This window comes from Carcharodon carcharias, chromosome 25, assembly GCF_017639515.1.
Source record: "Carcharodon carcharias isolate sCarCar2 chromosome 25, sCarCar2.pri, whole genome shotgun sequence".
In the NCBI taxonomy this organism is placed as follows: Eukaryota; Metazoa; Chordata; class Chondrichthyes; order Lamniformes; family Lamnidae; genus Carcharodon; species Carcharodon carcharias.
The window spans coordinates 9,809,526-9,825,920 of NC_054491.1; the positions used below are offsets into that span (position 1 = coordinate 9,809,526).

Here is a 16,395-nt window from a genome sequence, read left to right on the forward strand (position 1 = left end):
TTACACCTTCACTATGCTTGGAGCTAGTTCCATCCCAAACCATGGCCTGAATTTTCAGCTGGACAGGCTGGAGCGATTGGCGGGCACCAGAGAGGTCGGAAAACGGACAGCCGGCTGCGATCGGCCCCCAACCGGGGATTTCACGCTGACTGGCCAATTACCGGGCAGCCAGCGTGATGCGCATGCTGATACGATCAGCGCTTCCTGGGTTGGGGGCGGGAGGAGGCCGAGCGCAGACATAAGGGCGGGCATGGGGAGCACAGAACGAAAGGTCCCTGAAGGCAGAGAGTTGCTTCAGGGAGCTGAAGAACTTAAATACACACAATAAAGATTTTAAAAACCTGAGAAAAAACGCCCACCATCATAAACAGTCACCTCAACATATACAACGTGAAAATTCTGTCCAGGCATCTTTATTTTTTTTATTATTCAATGATGGAAGTCTCACCTGTCCTGAAAAATGCAAAGGCCGTCTGGCCATAAGGTTGGACGGGCTGCACAAAATCCCAGTTTATTGCGCCGTTAATGGGCTTAATAGCCCTGTTAATTCTCAGCGGGTGCACTTCTGACTATAGCACGCACCCAGCAACCGAAATATCACGCAAGTGCGCGATGCCATCATCATCACGTGCTAACTTACGCTTGAGCGTGTCAGGCGTGCACCCGCACACCAAGCAAAGAATTCTGCCCCATATAGTGCTGCCTGTTATCTTTTAGACTTGACTCCTGCTCCATTCCCGCTTCTTTCTTCGATCGCAGTTGGATCTAAAAAAGAGGTTAATGGGAGTTGTGTGCTACATTTGGCTTAAACACTGATCTTTCACCTTTGCGGCCTGCATTCAACTCTTACAGCAAGGGCTGGATTCGATGACAAATGAATGTATTACTGTTGAGTTATATTTCACTCAGGGTGTCTGAGTTGTTGTGGCAACAGGTACCTTTACATACTCTTTTTAGTCTGGAGCTATGGCTTGTGATGGCAGAGGCTCCAACATTCTTACTAACACAAGGCTGACCAAGAATCTCTCACGGTCTTACCACCTACTTTGGTGTCACTTGAAGGATTTACAGGTTAATACTCAACTTGTTTGGTCACATACTGAACACACCTTCCTTGACCATCAAGTAAGTCCTAGTGTGGAACTTGAACCCAGAGCTTCTAGCTCAGAGGCAGGGAATATCCCCATTGCACAACAAGGCCTCCTACACAAATGAACGTAGGCAGATTTGATTCATTTCATGGGCCTACATCATAAATCTTGTCAATCGACACAAAATAGGCAATCTCATTCCACAAGATTATTGATGAACCAAGGTTTCCTTTGGAGATTGGGCAAGCGTGGATCGGGAGTTTTTGCTCTCCATCTAGCAATGGCAAACCTGAACTAGGAGTGTCTGAATGATGACATTAGTTCCCCGAATTGGAAAAAAAAAGTGTTCCATTTCCCATAAGAATGAAAGAAGAACTTTGCCTTGAAGATATTGTTAACGAGTTTTGTTAAAACCAATGGCATCGGTGGAGAAAGAACAGCTTGGAAGGGTGATACGGATAGGAGGAAATTTACAAGTAACTACTTGCAAGTAGAGAACAGTGAGTGAAAGAGTGACAAAATAGCAAACTGAGATTCATTTCAAGTCAAAGCACAAAACTGTTTCCATAGCAACAATCAAAATGTAGTGATAGTTCTACAATCTAGATTTGAATTTTCAGGTCATGAAGAGCTCTGAACTAGAATGAGGAAAGTTTCCAGAACAGTCCCTTATTTAGAGCATTCATCCATTCACCTGAAAGAAATGCATGTCACTAACTACTTCCCTCAAGGGTAAATTTATAGAAATGGTAGAAGGTAATGTAAAGACCTCATGTTTTGGTAATAAAATTTAATGCAGCAATGCTATAAAAATCCCAAATAATTGCTTCCAGACATGGACTCCACGTAAAGTGGATTCCATGTTGTCAACTCCAAGGTAAGCAAAATGATTGAAGGGCCTATGCAATGATAAAGTTGAAGTCACCATTCCAGTCATATCAGATAAATAATCTTGACTTATTTAGCACGTTGAGTTTATCTCGTCTTGGCAACTTGCATTTCACTTACATATTTCAAGGACTTTTCTGAGAAGTATTTTGTTTACTCCCCACCAAAAAGCGTTAATATTCCTAGATATTCCTGCTGGCATCTCTTCAATCTTCGTCGGATTGTTTTGTTTTGCCAAGTCCAAAGCAGCAGATCATGAGGCTCCAATATTGGTGCTAGTGATGACAGTGTGAAGGATGAGCTGGCTGTTTGGTGTTTAATTTCCAGATGGAAACCATTATTGCTGATTACCTTTCCTCTTTCTAGGAGACTGGCCTCTGCTGCTTGCATTACAAAGTGATCACATGCAGCAAACAAACCCTCCTGCACTTTTAAGTGAATAGCAGAATAATACTGTTCATAGCAGCACTGAAGAACTCTGCACTAGACTTTAAATAATGGTGAAGATCTTCATGTGCTCCCCCACATTCAATCTTCCCTGATACCTTTTACCTCATACCCAGGATAAAGAACCATTTTCAAACACAACTGTAGGATACTTTTATCCATGAAGTAATCTGGGAGGTAGGAGGAATGAGGTAAAAAGAAATAAATTTACTGAAGGTAGCACAAGCCCTTTCTGGTTCTATCAGTAGGAAAAATACTTTGATCAGCTCTATGTCTCACAGTATAAAGGGCAAACTGAATTTATTAAGAAATGAAATGAATAGTCAAATAACAGCAGAGTGATAACCTTAAAATAACCTCAACTCTTTTTAAGTTTGCTCATAGGATGTGGGCGTTGCTGGTTAGGCCAGCTCATCCCCAGTTGCCTTTGTTCGGGGGCATTTAAGCATCAACCACAATGCTGTGGATTTGGAGTCACTTGTAGGCCAGACCAGGTAAGGACAGCAGATTTTCTTCCCCAAAGGACATTCGTGAACCAGATGGGTTTTTACAACAATTGGCAATGGTTTTATGGTCATCATCAGACTTTTAATTCCAGATTTTTATTGGATTAAAATTTCACCAACGGCTACGATGGGATTCGAACCCTGGTCCGACAATTTAGCACTTCAGTAATTCCTCATAACTTGGAACGTTAATCAGTACAATGATAAAGAAAGAAGAACTTGCATTTATGTAGTGCCTTTCATAACATCAAGACATTCCAAGATACTTTAGAGTCAATTAAATACTTAGCTTGAGGCGTAGTCACTGCTGCCAATTAACGAACACAACAACCAACTTGTGTACTGCCCCAAAAGCCCCAAATAGAGCAATGTAATGTACAAAAAAGTAAAGTTTAAAGGTTCTTGGAACACCGAACCCAACTGCCAGGTAAGCAGAAGGTCGCTCCAGGGGGAAAAGTTATACCCATTCCCTTCCTTTGAAGTTCAAACTGGGACAAAGGAAAATCAAAAGAAGTATCTTTCCCCATTGAATACAACTGTACTTCATGATGGAGCTCAAAAACATCAGGCTGATCTCCCAGAAACTGGGTTCCAGGTATCCGCCCCTTCAGGCTAAGGCCAATCAATGCGAGCTTTGCTTATAAGATGCACTGACGTGATAACCAATCACAGCTGATTAACTTTGCCTCCTGCAGTTTGATAAATAATATGAAGTAAGAAATACAACTGCACAGAGATTCTTCCATTCCTTCATTTGCAGTTTTTCCAACACCAGTGAAATCTCTCAGGAACAGTGACAAGGCACATACTTTTGAAGAAAATCAAAGTTCTTGCTCCTCCTCCTGCCAATTTCTCCACTCCACTTAAAAAAAAAACTTGCATTTTTATAGGGTCTTTCACAACCTTGGAATCTTTTTACAGCCAATGAATGACTTTTGAAGTGTGGTCACAGTATAATGTACAATGTGCAGCAGCCAATTTGGACAGAGCAAAATCCCGCAAAGTCCACCTTTGCAAAGGTCTGGCTCTAATTTTTAGACTATGCCCTCTAGTCCCAGACTCCCCAACCAGCATAAGTAGCTTATCCTCATCTACCCTGTCTGTTCCCCTTGCTATCTTGAAGCCTTTGATCAATTCTCCCCTTGACCCTCTAAATCCCAAGGATGCCACCCTAATTTGTGTAACCTCTTCTCATCAATGAATCCTTGGAGTCCTGGCATAATTCTGCTAAACCTATGCTGCCCTCCCTCTTCTTCAGTTCTTTGCCCAAAGGCAGGTCTGACCCACAGCGCCATAACCTCCCCCAAGGAGGCAGGTCCCGCATCTACCCCAGCTGGCTCAGCGATCGAACCCCATGCTTTTGGCACCAATTGAATCCGCAATTGATCTTCCACCCAAATGAGCCAACCAACATCCCCCCCCCCACCCCCCACCTCCACTCCAAGGAGTGTGAGTTGCTGTGGCAACGTACACTTTTATATGCATGATGTAGCCTGGAGCTATGGATAGTGATGGTAGAGGCTTTCCCTCAAATGGCTGACCATGAATCTGCTGCGCTCCTACACCTGCCACTGGCGTATGTTAGAAGGATTTACAAGTCGATCCTCAACTTGTGTGGCTACCTCATGAACCCAACTTCCTTGGCCATCAAATCCTGGATTGGGACTTAAACCCGGAACATCTGGCTCGGAGACAGGGATGCTACCCACTGCACCACAAGACCTTCTTGGTCTCCATCTGAAGCTCCTTAATTTGTGCTGCTCAGAATTAGTCACTGTGCCCCTTGAGTGAGGAACTTGTGGGTGGAGGTGATGGTGGAAGAGGGGTAGTGGCAGAGGTGGGGTGGATAGATGATGAACAATGTGGAGGTAGTAGTATTGATTAATGAGGGGACAGCAGTGGCCAGTTGGTGGCCTGGCTTCTTTGCTTGGAAGGAGCAGTCCTGGTCATCTCAGCTCCATTCGGGTATTTTAAAATCTTAGTTTGTTAGTTGCAGTCCAACATGCAATCCCTTCATGGTGCCTTTAAGGACCACCTATTAGGTTTTCTGTCAACCTGGTCTTCCAGGCACAGCTGTTGTTGGCTGCCTCAGGACTGTGAGGGCCACAAATCAATGTTAGGCCCTTAATATTCCCATGTTAATGGCCTCAGGCTTGTTCCAGGTGGGCACTGCAGGCCAAATTTTTGGCATTAACCAATATGGCAAGCAACTGTACTGAGCAAATACTTCCTGGTCTTTACATTGGTGGTTTTGGAGCACATGTAGCTCATGTAGCACATGTAGGTGAGAAACAGACATCAAGCGGACAAAATTCTAGGCCATATTTTCTAGTGACAAACTATGGAGAGTAGAAGTTAACTCACTAACTAAATAGTTTGTCAGCATTAATGTTGCTGAATGTTAAAATCATTTAGCCAAGAGATTTTTTGTTGCTTTTACATCATTTAACACTTATTAATAAAGTTTGCTGATGCATAAATTGCTGGGCAGGATCAGATGCCTGACCTGCACTCTTCAGCTCCCAAAGATGGTGCGTCATGGGCTTTGTAGTGATGGTTAAGGTGGTGCTGTAAGCCGGGCTCCTCCAGACACCATCTTCATCCAGGGTTCACAATGCCAGATATTGGCCACCCTAATTTGCAGAAGGAACAGGTGTGCTTGTCATATTTGTTGACCTCAATTTTCTTCTTCATTTTCCTCATATTCCCCACAATGCCCACTTTCTTGAAGCCAGCCAAGAAAATTGAAAATGCTTGAAATACTATAAATTGATTCCCATTACAAGTGTCATTATAAATAAAACTTTCATGTAACAAGTTAATTCAAAGCACTAACTGGTGGCAGCCTTGTAACTCCCTGTAATTGGCAGTCTCATTTAGGGAATAATGTGGTATGGATAAAATTATGGAGGAACCGCCATCTGTTATTCTTACTCTGTCCTGGTTTAAATGCATCTACATTTGGCTTGCGAGCCAGGTACTGATTCTTGAAGCAAGACATCTGCAACATTCAGCAAAATCTTCTTGAGGTGTCAGGGATCTCGCCTGGCAGCTGGAGAACTAGCAAGACAGCCACACTGCCTCTTTTCAAGAAGGCCCACCAAACCACATCAGGCAGTGGCGAGACCACCAGCAGGCCTTCCCCTGGAATCAGGACCCCGGGGGCAAAAGTCCTGCCTACCAAGAGCTGCTAGCCAACCAGAGTCCAGCAGCTCTTGCACTTAGCAGTGCCGCTGAGGACGCCATGGCTGCTGCAGGAAGAAGACGCCCCTGGAATCCCAGGATCAAAAAATACCAGGACTAGGCCCCAGGTAAATAGTTTGGCGGGGGTGGGGGGAGGTTCGCAGGGTGGGGGTTGCGAGGAGGAGGAGGAGGAGGAGGAGGAGGGGCAGGGGCAAGCAGGTGGCTCTCTGAAGGCCCCTTTCTGATACTGAGTGCTATTGATCAAGGGATCCTCCCCTTCCCCCCAAAATGACAACCACATGGTTGTAGCTGCTCTGCACACCACATGGCGACAGGCCTGTCTGCAGCTGGGTTAATCCCAGTGGTGGTGGGATGAGGCCCTTAAGTAGTTATTAACTGGCTACTTAAGGATCTCAATTGGTAGGGGAGGGTGGGAATGTTGACCATAGGCCATCCCCCACCAGATCTTCATTCTAGTGGAGCAGGAAGGTGGCAGGTTTCAGGTACACCACCATCCCGCCTCCTAATTAAACGCCCTTCCTACCTCCAAGCTCACCTCCAGAGAGAGCAGAAGATTCTGCCCATGCGCACTATCTGAATATTTACATTTTAGAAGTCACATTTGTCACAAAGAAACACTGAAAATCATAGCCCCCATGAAAGCTAGTGGCCTTGGAATAGTAACCAGCAGTACTGTCTTAGGAATTCAGTGAGGGAGCTTCACTAATAACATGTTAGATATGTATAGTAGCACTCTCAGCTCTGAGCCAGAAGATTATGGGTTTGAGCCCCATTCCAGAGACTTGAGCCCAAATTCTAGACTGGCACTCAATGCAAAACTGTCTCAGTGCTGCACCATCAATCATTATGTCCTTCAAATATGAGGTTTGCCATCCTGGGTGGAGGGTGGATATGAAAGATCCCACAGCATTATCTCAATGAAGAACTGGTGTGTTCTCCCTGTGTCCTGGCCAATATTTATCCCTCAACCAGCAAAAGCAAAACAGAATATTTGATCATTTTCACATTGTTGTTTGGGAGCTTGCTGTGTGTAAATTGATTGCCACATTCCCTACATTACAACAGTGCCAACAATTCAAAAGTATTTCAATGATTGTAAAACACTATGCAACATCCTGAGGACATGAAGAGCACTGTATAAGTGCAAATTATTCCTTTTCTAACACAAACTACAGCATAATCTCTTCCTAGATGGCCTTTGGGAAAAGAATGTGTTCCAAAATCTACAAAAGGAGCATAAGTTTCTGTCATTAACTTCACATACCTTACATCCATTTGAAGTATATTGCGGCATTGGTCCCTAGAGATCTATATAGCACAGGCTGTTGCTCCATCGTAAGGGTTTTAAAAGATATTAAAAACAAAAACAGAATTACCTGGAAAAACTCAGCAGGTCTGGCAGCATCGGCGGAGAAGAAAAGAGTTGACGTTTCGAGTCCTCATGACTCTTCGACAGAACTTGAGAAATAGGATTTCAACTCTTTCTTGGACTCAAACTCAAGTTCTGTCGAAGGGTCATGAGGACTCGAAACGTCAACTCTTTTCTTCTCCGCCGATGCTGCCAGACCTGCTGAGTTTTTCCAGGTAATTCTGTTTTTGTTTTGGATTTCCAGCATCCGCAGTTTTTTTGTTTTTAAAAGATATTGCTTTTGGTTTTCATTGAAGTCATTGGGGGATACTGTTTACTAAAAAGAAATCACTATTTCCAAACACATACTGTCCATTAGCCTACCTGATACTATTGCTTCGGATGTAGCATAATAACGCTTTTGTATTTACAAACATTAATTAACTACATGGGTCTAGCTACAATTCTAGCTCACAGATCTTTAAGAAACCAGCCAATTATGTTGGTAAATGAGCTCATTGCAGATAAGTATAAAGTAAATAACATGGAGCCAAGAGTGATATATATGTTAAATGGAACAGTATAGAAAAGCTTATCTTGAAAGGGACAATGTGGTTAAATTGAATAAGGCTAAGAGACTACCAGTGTCATGTTTAGCTGCAGTGAAACAAAATGGATAAAGCTGCTTTATTATAGAATTTTGAAATTAGATACCAGGAATATCATTGAACTGAGGGTTGTAAATAAATTTAAAATGCAAGTAGTCAAAAGGACTGACTTGTTTCACATAATTTCCTTTTCTTGTTCCTGTATCAGGCCCTGCTGTCAGGCTGTTCTGTCACGAGAAACAAAAATAAGTATCACTTTAATTTAATTGACAAAAATCACCTCTTGAATCTAAGGTTTGATTCAGAAAAACCACATAGAGCCAGATTTGTACAGTCTGGAGAAAAAGTTGAATGGCTGGTGTTTTTGAACCAATAGCACCTGGGACTACAGGCAGTGAAACAAATCTCTGAATTGGCCTGGGGCTACTAGTAACCTCTAATTGACATATATTTCAAAAAAAGAGTCCGAGCAAGCTGAGACAACCAAAATCAGTTTACATTTTGGCCGGGATCTACATTCCAATCAAAGCAAATCTGCACTCAGAAGGTGAAGGATAGCTGTCCAATTCATTCAGCCAGAAGCCCTTTGGCAATATTGGCCATCTAAATTAAAAATGACAAAAGAGAATCTAAACAATTGAACCACTTCAATCATGCCTGACTTCTAAGAATCACAAATCAATCCCACAAGAAAATTTTAGACTGGTGATTATTTCAATCAGCACCTGTTGATCAAAATGTGGCTTATGATCACTCATGTGCGCATAATTTACTAGAGAAATAAAACTGGAACAAGCCTTCTTTGGTCATGGTGTAGATATTATTTTATAGCTATTGTTTAAGCAATGCCCCAATGTCCGAACAGCTGTGCTCATGGAGCACGCAGGAAGTGGTTCATTGCACCTCCAGACACAACTGGAAAATTTTTCTACCTCACTGTTCAGAAAATGTAGAAGGGAAAGGCCAACCAACGACATTGTGTTATCAAGGTCATAATTTCACTTAAACAAAGCACAAGTGCAATTCCTTGTACTTGACTGAAGGGATCTGGCCAATATGACATACTAAATCTTTGTTCCCATCACTGCATTATTCAGACTCAGTCACATTATCCCTGATGGTTAACCATATTTAAATGATTCATCAGCCAACCAAGCACATAAAATTTCCCATTAATCTTCACTATAAAAGAAAAACACAATTTTCTGAAACTTTCTCCACTCCTTGGCACTGACTAATATTGGGGGCATAACTGCCCTTAAAGTGTCTAATTATCATGCATAAGCCAAGGCAGTAAGCACCAACAGACCATTCAACCACATGGGAAAGTTGCAATGCTATCTTCACCAGAGGTCTACTTTGCAGCAGGAGTCACGGGATAGTTCCAGGAGGAGGAATTACAGTTACATGGATAGACTGGAGAAACTGGGATTGTTCTCAGAGCAGAGAAAGGTAAGAGGGGGTTTGAAAGGCTTGTTTAAAATCGCAAAGGGTTTAAATAGAGTAGATAAAGAATAACTGTCTCCAATAACTGGAGAGCTGATAATGAATGGACACAGATTTAAGATGATTAGCAAATGAAGCAGAGCCGACACGAGGAAAAACTTTTTTATGCAACGAGTGATTAGGATTTGGAATGCACTGCCTGATAGGCTGGTGGACATAGATTCAATAGTAGCCTTCAAAAAGAAGCCGGATAATTACCTTGTGGTAATCTGAGGTGCAATACACCTTTAAGAGAATGTGAGCAGATTGACCACGTGACTTTATTACCCAATGGCTCTGCAGCGCGGGCTACAATGTTAATCAGCAGTTTAGAATAGGGTCCAGTTGGAGAAGCATATATTGTGTTAGTGCTCTGTTGCTTATGTAAATAAACAGCATGCTTCATCTTATATTGGTCTCTGTGTCTGCAATATATTGTTTTCCAGCTCACCCAGCAGTAGATAAGCGGGCAACCATGTCCGTGAGCAAAGCAATCCGACAGAAGGAACATAACATACCTGAAGGGGAAAAAAATTGAAGGAAGTTGGAGAAAGAGCAGGTGAGTGCGACTAAGTGGGTTGCTCTTCGAAAAAGCAAGCACAAATTCAATGGTCTGAACCACCTCTTCTGCTGTGCTGTGCCATTGTACAATTCTATGATAATAATTGGGAACAGGAATCTGCCTAACTTTTCCCCATCCTATTTCAGCATTAAGGCCAGATATAGTTCCCCAAGATAAAAACAAAAAAACCGCGGATGCTGGAAGCATTGACTCGGTACAGACTGGAAATTGAACCCAAGACCTACAATGCAGCCCATTGTAAAAGCAATGATGCTAGGCTTTGGGTCTCACAGGATTATTGGAATTATAATTGCCATAAGCACTCGTGTCGCTATTTCTGCTACCAGTGTAATAGGGAAGAAAGGGAAGAAACTCAGTGATGTCAGAACTGCAAACCCCTCTGGCTGGGAAGATTGTCCAGGTGTCCCATGGCTATGAAGGCTATTACTGCCTCAGGTTAATTGACCAGCTGTAACCTCAGAGGCAAAATAAGCACCTCCACCGATGAATCTGTGGCACAAGTACATCCTGTTCAAATGAGATTGTTAGCCTTTATTTAGCAATTCAATATAATATTCTTGCAAAATAAATTTGTGCTTTGATGGAATGGTATATAATTTATTGAAGTTAAGCACAAAAATGTTCCTTTTCCCTGCATGTGGTTAGAGGGAAACACACGGGTTAATTAAAATAAATGACTTGTAAAACACTTGCTCTGATAATCAGATTCATTGAAACTAAACTACGGAGACATTATAAAATATCCATGCAGCAGTGATCAACTCTAGTAGAATTCTTTTCTGAGCCTCCCATATCGATGAACTGTATTGATAATGAGATGTTAGCTATCAGGAAAGACTGCAAAAAGGAAAGGTCCATTAAAAGTGGAGAACAGTAGGAAATGTGACTCTGTGACATGTACCATGAGCATCTATTGCAATCAGCTCCATGCATCATCAAAGCCACAAGTTTGGTGTTGGGAGCTTTATAAAAGCTTTTGATAAAGGCAGCAGTGTGGCACAGGGAGATTTTGCACCACCTCTTGAGTAATGTATTAGTCAACCGATGCCTTTCAGGAAAATGGCTTTATACCTGGTCCAAAAATGAATAAAGCAATCTAGTTAGAACAAATGAATTACTATTCCTCCATTACTGCAAGAATGAGAGTTTGTTAACTCTTTTAGTCAACTTTCTTCAGTAAATTGGTGTTTTTAATGTGAGAACTAGAAAAGAACGGACATAAAGGTGTGGGAGGAAAAAAAATCGGGAAAATAAAAGAACATGAGTTTTACTTCAAAAGGAAATTGGGACTGCAGATATAAAATATCGTCTTATTCAATACGATCAGAACATTAGAAAGCTGTAATCCAGACGAGAGTTTGAAATATGTTCAGAAATCTTGAGAGCAAAATTGAATGCGGTCAGGTTTCTAAGATTGAATTGCAGCATTTGGCTCACTCATATATATTTGCTTTTAATAATACCGTATCATTCTTCATCCATTCAATTGTGTTGGCAGCCCTCTCATAACTTCCAAGGTCCCATTTTTCATCCAAAAGAAAAATACCTTGGATGCTGTAAATCTGAAATAAAAACAGAATATGCTGGAAATACTCAGCAGGTCTGGCAGCATCTGTGGAGAGAGAAATGAAGTTAAGGTTGATGGTCTTTCATCAGAACTTCCTTTTTTCTTATCTGAGCCTGCAAAGCAGTGGGAAGCCATTTCAACATGAAAGACGTCACTTCAGTCTTGTTCTCACCTGACATTTACATGTGCATGTGCTTTGGAGCAGGCGTCAATGGAAGAATGGTCCATTTTATATTGACTTGGATCACGCAGTCATACTCCCACCTCTGAGTCTAAAGATTATGGGTTGAAGTCTCCTCGCAGGAGTCCAGCTCATAATGTACTGAAGAAGAGCTGCTTTGTTTGAGGTGCTGACCTTCAGATGAAAACTGTTTTAATGGTTCAGGCTGATGTTGAAGGTTCCATGGCATTTATTTAAACAAGAGCAGAGAGTTATACCAGTGTCCTGCCCAAAATTCTCCCCTAACATACCCCGAATAAACAAGTCATTTGTCATGTTTCTGTTGATTGAATGATGCTACCATGTCCTCCTAAACAGCAATAGTAATTAAACTCCAAAACTATTCAATGTGTGAGGAACTTTGGAACATTGACAGGATAAGGCAGTACATAAAAGCAAACGTTATTACTAAAAGGGATCAAGGCCAGGAATACAGACAGTGTTTATTGTTTCCCTATCATTGAGATAACAGTGCAGATGAGGAAGAAGACCTGGGACCTTCCTGATCTCTATTATTTAGCACCATACAGAGCATTAGAGAGCTCTATCTTCTTATATTCAAGCTACAGTGATGCACCTAGGTCTGGAAATTCAACTGCTTTTGAGAAAATAAGAACTGTTAGGGTTTCCCTGGTGCTATCAATTTACATAGTCTCTCCAAGCTTTTACAGTCAACATCAATTTCAGGAACGCGTGGATATTCTGTAGTCAGAAGGTTGACATTAATTTTATTTTCTTATTTTCTCCATACCTGTATGGTTCCAGATGTGCTGGCAACTCTTCAACCACACCAAATTTTTCACATGTGGGTCTGGATCACAATTATCATCAGGATGTTCAATCATGTGGGATATCACAATGAACTCTAGCCCCATCCTTGCCCAATGCCAACACAGAAAGACCATTTCAGCAGGACAGCAATCAGCAACAGGCACTTGGACCTGTTATTTTGTTAACCCTTCACAATCAAGGACACTGAGAGGCCACTTGTAATGCCCGCCTCAAATATCTTATGAGGTCAGTTAACATGATACAGACCACTGCTCAGTATTAATCCTTCCTATTCCTTTATGAGCTATCAGGGAGCCCAACGCACACTTAAATTGACCAAAACCAGCCGTGGAATGGAAATTAGACAGAGTTTTGATTTTGATAGCCTTTGTGGTTCCATGCCTGCCAAGTTTTGGAACAGAGCAGAAAAATATCTTCAACTTCAGCAGCAAAGAATACTACTTCAAGCAATTCCTGAGTGATTACTTCAGTTGCCACTTACTGAACAGTTTTATTGGTTGTGCAGCAACAAAAATTGACCAACTTTTTAAGAATCCAAGCACCATTTTTGCACAAAATGATTCTTAGACAAATGTCCCATTACAAGTTCATGGGCAGCTGCAAAATGCATTGTGATGATTTTATCATGAGGTTATGCCCCTTTACCTTTGAAAACATAATTTTTCAACTTTCAACTGACTGGATATTTTGCAACTTGAACTGAGACAGAGCAAACTTCGTAAAAATGCAAGGCCACATTTCAAGGTGAAGGTGAGTAACAAGCAAATCACCCTCAGGGAAGTGTGACAAGAAAGACACCCATCGAAACAGTCTAAGGAAGTGGCATTAAAAATGCAAAACACTGGATATTGAAACAATGGTTGCCTCAGGCAAACATACCCAAAGCCTCTTGGAAACACACAATGCATGAAGTATTTCAAGACAAGCTGCCCAGCTACTAAAGAGAGATTGCAAGTGACACAGGTGGTGTCAAGAAAGTCTTCAGCAGAGGATACAGGTTGAAGGCCTGACGGCTGCTCTCTCTCTCTGTTTTGGAATAAGTGTGTCGCCTGGTTCAAGAAGTCAACTCTGCCAGAAATCTACCACCAAACCGAGATCTTATAATAATTGCAACATCTTCTACATCTGACTGCATCCAAGAAACCAGCTAACCCAAATCAGCCTCAGCCAAAGGGTTTAAAACACTGCACCTCAAGGACGAAAGGACCATATATATTTTTTATCTATTTTATTGGACTCTAACTCCCCTTTGAATGTGTCAGTGTGTGTGTGTGGGCCTGAAAGACTATGTGAGGACCGGATACTCGATGTTGCGTTTTTATTATTCTTCTCAGATTTAGTGGTTAATAAACTTGCTTTTTCTTCGACTCAAGAAAGCCTTGTTTGATTGGCTTCTTACAGCTCACAGCTTAAATAGTTAAATACATTCTGATTCGGAAAAGGCATATCCTAGTGAAAAAGGAACTTAAACCTTTGTTGTGACCAACCGAGGAGGTTGAATAGAAGGGAGCCAGTTCACCCCTTCTCACCTGATCATAACAGTTCTTAGCAGATCTAGGCACTTTTGAGAATATTGTGGATCCCCTAGTAGGACCACGATGAAAGGTTTGTGAAGGTCTACTGAAGAAATGGTGAACTCTTTTGTAGTTCCACTTATTTGCTCTATTTCCACTTCAATAGGCAGTAAGAATAAGCCGATTGTACCAAAAATCATTTTTGCAGATGTTTATGATTGAAAACATGCACATATTTTAAAAATTGGAGAAGTCTGTCAGCACTTGAAGGGCAAATTTCTCATTGATTGCTACCATTTCAAGTTTGTCCTTGAATGTCCAAATACCCTCATCTATATTAGATTGCTCTAGAAATTACAATAAAAATGGCAGCTTTTACCCTTGGCTCCTATCTAGTAAGTAATCATAGCTGTATTTTAAATAAATGCTCCAAAGCCTGTATGGAATAAGGTTCACAAAATTGCACTAATATAAGATAATGTACTGTTGGCAGAGAGATCCCTGCTTCACTTAATGAGTGGAAAGACTCAAAGTCAATGTTTCAGCTGTAGGGTTGCTTTGAACTAGTCCTTCAGTCTCCACTGTTAATGTTTTGCTGCCTACTGCTTGGTTTTATTATGTGTCTACTTCATGAACCAGTAAATTAGCACCAAGAGGGCATAATAATGTCACCCATGAACTCTGCACTCCATTATATTTATTATCAACATTCATTTCAATCTCAGAGAGACCTGCAAAAGTAGTTCTTGCTGGATTTTTGTTTACCAAAATGGATGTTCCTCTATGATCAGGAAAAAGGTTACTTGAAAGTTTGTGATAATAATTATGCATTTAATAAAAGTACAGCTTTCACTACTATTTCTATTGAGTATCATTACAGTTATTAAAACTAGTGCTTTCTCTTTCAACTTTCATACAATGTTCCTCTCTGTTACAAGCAATTGCACTTCATATTTTGCAAAAAACTCTATTTGGCCTAAATCTAACAACTAATCCAACTGTGATAAATTGTATGCTGAAAATTGTATGGGTTCCCACTTTATCTTCAGTCTATTAAAAAACAGAAATACTATATCCAGGATCAGGTTAGAAAATTGCTATGATATTCACCTACAACCTATAAGAAAACACAGAATCTTACAAAGAGACAAAAATATTAATCAAAGAAATATTGCTCTACATAAAACTCAGAAAATCTATTCAAGTTTCAGTTTGCTAAGTCTCCTCTGCTCGGACAAATTTGAAGTCTTCTTTAGATTCTCCAAAGCATATTCCTGAATAAAAAAGTGGTTTCTTGGAATCTAGTGCTCTGGGCTGATCTCTTTCTTACCTTCTCCTTAGGCTACAGATTACTTCATTCTGAATTTTGGCTCGATGTCCAGTTTTCCACCAAACATTAACAACGACAAAAGCAACAGGGGAAAGTTAACCTAGGGAGTCTATGGGTCAGATATTGCTGTATCTGGGCAAACTAACAGCATCTGCCATTATATACATTTGCCTTTAATTTGCATTTAATTTTTTTTAGCACAGCAAGTCACTGAAAGTGCGAATTGATAAGAGAAGGCTGCATTTGTTGACATTGTAACTGCAGAGGGTGCACTCATCACATATGCAGTAGCAGTGCCTGTGCCATTCCAGTCCGTGATGTCTCACATTACTTCCCAACAACAAAGATGGCACAGATCAAACTCAGCCCAAAAACAAACACTATTTTGCTGTGTTCCACTCACTACCCCACTCCTGACTCCTCACTAAATCACTAGCCGCCCCACTCCTATCCTTCACTGTCCTTCTCACCACCCCCTCACTGCCTTTCTCTCTGCCCCACTTCCAACCTCTCACTGCCTCACTTACTGCCCTACTCACCACCCCTTGACCACCCTGCTTGCTGCCCCATTTCCAAGCCCATGCCGTCCTCATTCTCCCTCATTTGCCTCGCACTCACCTCCCTTCTCCCAGCCCTTCACCTTCTAACTTGCAGCCCTGCTCGCCAGCCTTCTCTTAAGCCCTTGCTGCCTCAGTCATGGTGTGCAAAGTGGTGAAAGGGGCAGCGAGAGGTGTCAGGAATGGGGCGCCGAGTTGGGATTGGGATCGGGTTGGGATTCGGGAAGTGAGCTAGGTGGCAAGAGGGTCAGGGAT

At 41.6% G+C, this 16,395-nt stretch overlaps 1 long non-coding RNA gene across 1 annotated transcript; it reads left to right on the forward strand.

The window, feature by feature from the left end:
- The first annotated feature begins 2,810 nt into the window (after positions 1–2,810).
- Positions 2,811–15,106, forward strand: LOC121269689. Its single transcript, XR_005941393.1, has 3 exons — positions 2,811–2,920; positions 10,024–10,136; positions 12,713–15,106. It is a non-coding gene; the product is annotated as an uncharacterized LOC121269689 (long non-coding RNA).
- The last annotated feature ends 1,289 nt before the right edge of the window (positions 15,107–16,395 follow it).